This window comes from Schistocerca piceifrons, chromosome 2 (assembly GCF_021461385.2).
Source record: "Schistocerca piceifrons isolate TAMUIC-IGC-003096 chromosome 2, iqSchPice1.1, whole genome shotgun sequence".
Lineage (NCBI taxonomy): Eukaryota > Metazoa > Arthropoda > Insecta > Orthoptera > Acrididae > Schistocerca > Schistocerca piceifrons.
In genome coordinates this window covers 992,998,324-993,003,571 of record NC_060139.1, presented here as the reverse complement: position 1 = coordinate 993,003,571, position 5,248 = coordinate 992,998,324, and the positions used below count along the sequence as shown (strand labels likewise).

General features: G+C 44.8%; 1 pseudogene; it reads left to right on the top strand.

Annotated features, from left to right (window-relative positions):
* The first annotated feature begins 4,768 nt into the window (after nucleotides 1-4,768).
* LOC124778633 lies at nucleotides 4,769-4,886 on the top strand (annotated as a pseudogene).
* The last annotated feature ends 362 nt before the right edge of the window (nucleotides 4,887-5,248 follow it).

The window sequence follows — 5,248 nt, the reverse complement described above, 5'->3', positions numbered from 1 at the left end:
GCTAAAAATGCCGTTAAGTACAGACAGCAACACATAAAATGAGCGAGGTTGTTGCTACATATGGCATGACAGTTTCCACGAGTAGAGGAGAAGGTGATAAATAAACAAATATTTAATCGAACAAATAGTAGATTTAAATATCTGGGGTATAATATTAAGTATACAAAGCCAGACGATACCCAACAGAGGTTCAAAGATTTCTGCATTTGTGAAGTACAAAGTGGTATACTTTAAAAAACAACGTTCGAAAGGAAAGCCTACTCAGAGGATACAAAGTTACAGCTCCTCCGTACTTGTTACACGGATGCGACATCTGGCGTCTAATTTCCAACCAAATAAGGCAAAATGAATCATAGAAAATGAGGTTTCTTCGCTATGAAGCGAGGTGGTTCTTCTTACATCTTAAACACTGATATCATACAGGAATTAAACGTATTGCCAGTTACAAATATTATAGAAAAACACAGAATAAAGTGGAGGGTTCCCATGCAACACAAGAAAGACAATAGTATGACTAAAATTGCTTTGCAATATAATCGCAGACGAATATTCGCTACCCTTCATAAAAAATAGTGTCAACAGTTCGGATGCAGAACAGGCCAATGCGTCTGACCCTTGATGTCGATGAAAATGATGACCAAAAGTAGCCTTTGGCACACAGGGAAAGGTGGCTTGAGGAGTATAAATTTAGATGTAGAAGTCAGATGAAACAAAGATGCTAGTAGTAACCAAAATGTTTTACACAAACCGACAACCTGTGTCGTACCTTGTCATTATCAGCATTTTTTGTTTATATTTGGAAATAGTACGGCGATTAGTACATTATAGTATTTTCTCGAGCTGTAGCGTATAGACCTACAGAATCGAAGTGGTGGGCTGCTTGTGCGGTCGGAGGGTGGTCGAGCAGCGTGGCATAGACACTGCCACCGCATGATAACCACTGCCCATCGCGAGACTGAATGTCGCCTAGTGTTGTTGCGGTCACGTGACGCTCTAAGAGAACTACATAAGCAGAGCAGAGACGAATGGGGACATTGGAGCTCACTCTGCCCCTGGAGCAGACGGTATCAGCAATGTTCAACGTAAGCATATATCACGAAAACCTCTCAGATGCCCTACCAGCTACATACCAATCAGTCTCTTGTACACGTTATTGAAAATTATGGAGAGACTAATGTTGCACCGTCTACGACCTTTCATCGTCGACAACGACATTATTCGACATGATCAGTTTGCTTTTCAGCCTTCACTGTCGGTTAAACTCCACCGAATACACAGACTGTAATATTAATCCCCAAATATACAGCTGCCATACTCCTGGACACAGTAAAGGCTTTTGATAGAGATTGGAGGGATAGGCTGGTGCTGAAATTTCAAGATCTCCAACATATCCCAGGTTATTGTATTCGACTGATCAGTGGCATTCTCTAGAATCAAAAAGTCATGGTTAAACTTGGCGGACGCCGGTCAGGCACCGAACAACTGAAGGGAGGCTTCCCGCAACGATCGGTCTTGTCGTCCACACTCTTCATCGCCTGTGTCAACGACCTACCGATGCTGCCTCAAGTCGCCATTGCCCAGTTTGCGGACGATACGCTCTGCTGAAAAGTAGCAAGCGGATCACTGCGGGCATCGGAAGATTACAACGCCAACTACTAGTAACAGAGCACTGAGCTGCAGCAAACCACGTACGCCTCACTGCCGACAACGGCCATCATATTTACTCTTCGACATCCCAACCTGCGAGACAGGCTTGTTCTCCAGAACCATACACTGGCACGGTCCAACGGAGTCAAATAATTGGGGGTCTCTCTCAATCATGATTTGCTTTTCAAGCCGCACATTCAGGCCGAGAGGATACGACTCCGTGTTCTGCACCAACTATACCCCATTCTTGCCAGTAAGCAGATGAATGCTCAACAAAACTTCAGTTGTACAAAACAACGATCCTTCCTGCATTACTGTATGGCTGCTCCACGTGGGGAACCACTAGGCCCATTAACCTTAAATCCCTCCAGACGATTCAAAATAGATACTTAACGCTTGTCCTGGGTGCTCTACGATGGACTCCAATCACCGACCTATATGCGGAACTTCAAACGCTAACACTAAAGGACCAAATCAAGAATCGACGTGGAAACTTCTGGACGAAATGATTGCACTGCAGGCAACAGCGAGACATCTCGAATACATCGGTTCTGTAACTACAGAACGGCGACACCGTACAAAAGTGTCTCGCGCCATTTTGGAGGCTCCTCAATGATAGGCTAACGTCATGAACCACCATCTCAGCAGCGTATAAGGAGCTCGAGCATAAGCTCCGCTTACGATTCAATAAAGATAACATTAACTCGCGGACGTACATCTCACCGCAGAAGTCCAGCCTCAAGGAAGGTAGTAATTTGGATACACTCAACACTTACACACAAAAAAACAACAAATGCCGAATCATTGTAGCGACACTACGGGGCGCAAATGGGAAAATCCACTGACATAAGAGACTTTGACAAAGACCAGATCGTAATGCCCTGGCGCATGGGAACGAGCATCTCGAAAACGACGAAACAAGGCGGCTGTTCGCGAATTTCTGTTGTGAGTATCCATGGAAAGGCGTTGAACGACGGCGAAAGCACGAGTAGGCGACAAGGAGTTGGACGGCCACGATTCATCACATAACGCGGAGGTCAGGGGCTCGCCCGCTCTGTACAGGACGGGCGACGATCTGCGGCATGAAATGATAATTAAATCATGACCATACGCTGCCGACAGCCGTTGATATACATCAACTGGGACAGTTGAAAATGCGTGCGCCGAACGGGACTCGAACCCGGGATCTCCTGCTTACATGGCAGACGCTCTATCCATCTGAGCCACCGAGGGTACAAAGGATGGTGCGACTACAGGGACATATACCTTGCACGTTCCTCGTGAGATCCACATTCCCAACTTAATGTCCACACACTACATTCGTAGCGCCCCTGCCCATTACACTCATTGTCAGCCGCTGTGGCCGAGCGGTTCTAGGCGCTCAGTCCGGAACCGCACGACTGCTACGGTTGCAGGTTCGAATCCTGCCTCGGGCGTGGATGTGTGTGATGTCCTTAGGTTAGTTAGGTTTAAGTAGTTCTAAGTTCTAGGGGACTGATGACCACAGATGTTAAGTCCCATAGTGCTCAGAGCCATTTTTTGAACTGTCTGTAAGGTACAGTTGGTATTGCAACTGGGAAAATGCATAGCTGAGTTGCTTTTGAGACTCGAAGATGGTCTTGAATAGGAACGAAATCGATTGTCTTCAATAAGAAGTAGTGGTACAGCTGTCTATTTTGTAATACAGTTTTTAACCTACTTGAGCATTCTGGCCATTTCTTTTCTGTTATACTGAATAATCACAAGAAAAAGCTTTTGATATTGCAAGAAAACTTTCACATATAAAGACCTATTGCAATGCCAAAAGAAGGTACTTAGTGACCAAATTCATACAAACAGTCGCTCTGTGATCATGCTTGCAATGCCAAAAGAAGGTACTTAGTGACCAAATTCATACAAACAGTAGGTCTGTGATCATGCTAGTCACTGAAACAATAACAAACAGAAATCCGAAACATAACCGAAATTCTCTTATACACACAAATATCCATTAAAAAATAAAATAAAAAACTAAAAAATCATACTCTCACAAAGAACGACACATTTACACAAAACAAAATACACCCACACACACGCACACACACACACAAGAAACAAATGAAAATATCAGACCACACACGCAACACAAAAAAAAGACACACAGCTACAGTTAGCAACACTACACACCGAAAACAAACACATGTTGAGCACAAAATGTAAAGTAAAAGCGAGGTATGCAATGTGTTTAATAAAATGTGGTTGAAAGAACATCAGAAATCGTCCAACTGGAGCATGGAGACTAATGATCACATCTCCAGGGCCACGCACATAGGATTGCAGCCCTGGAAATGGTAAGTAACACCGAGTGATAATTTCACATCACGAAATTTGTGCTGCAATAGTTGATTCTAACCTAAAAAAAACAGGACAACAACACGACAAAATGTAAAATAGTAACATACTGTAACAACCAGACACACACAAAAAGTACGGCCAAACTTTCAGGAAACATTCCTGAAAGTTTGGCCGTACCTTTTTGTAACACCCTACATGTATTACAGACCACTGAAGATCCTTCACAAATAAAAGAACCGAAACGCGTATGGCGATAAAGAAACTGCCTTCAATTAGTTACATAGACGGAATATACTTCCACGAATACTTGAACTCTATGCCTACTTTCTTCCTCGGTGGCGATAGCATCTTCGAGCAGTATAATTGTCCGTGTTACAAGGCCAGAATCGTCCTACAGTGGTCTCAGAAGCATGATAGTGACTTTAAGTTTATATCTTGGCCACCAGATTCATGTGATCTGAACTAAGTGTAATATATCTGGACGGTATCTGGCGCCCGCAGACCAGTGGCCCATATTTCACAGTACTTGCGTCACATGTACATACACATGTGGTGTCACATACTTCCGGAAATCTACCAAAGACTTGCCGAATCCCTGCCACGCAGAACTGCAACTGTAATGTGTTCTGAGTAGCGCCAATACGATATTAAGTATATTGTATTGGCTTATCAGTGTATCAAATGAACTATATGGCACCGGAGACCTTTTGAAGTCTTAAACGTATCTGATGTATAAAGGTGTAGACATAAGCGACGAATGAAAATTCGTACCAAGGCTAGGAATCAAGGCAACGGCCATGCTGCAGTGGATACGCTGGTTCACATCAGATCACCGAAGTTAAGTGCTGTCGGGCGTGGCCGGCACTTGGATGGGTGACCATCTGGGCCGCCATGTGCTGTTGCCATTTTTCGGGGTGCACTCAGCCTCGTGACGCCAACTGAGGAGCTACTCGACCGAATAGTAGCGGCTCCGGTCACAGAAACCCTCGTAACGACCAGGAGAGCGGTGTGCTGCCCACACAACTCCTATCCGCATCCTCATTGAGGATGACGCGGCGGTCGGATGGTCCCGATGGGCCACTTGTGGCCTGAAGTGCTTTGTGCTAGGAATCAAACGCGGGTGTCCTTCTAGACAGATACGCTAACCTCTACGCCACCCTAGCACATCTGCGCAAACTAACCTAGCGGGTTTCCCTCCTCGATCCAAATTCCCATTTCAAATTCCCAGTTGTACAAAGCCATTGTGCTAGGGTGGCGTAGAGGTTAT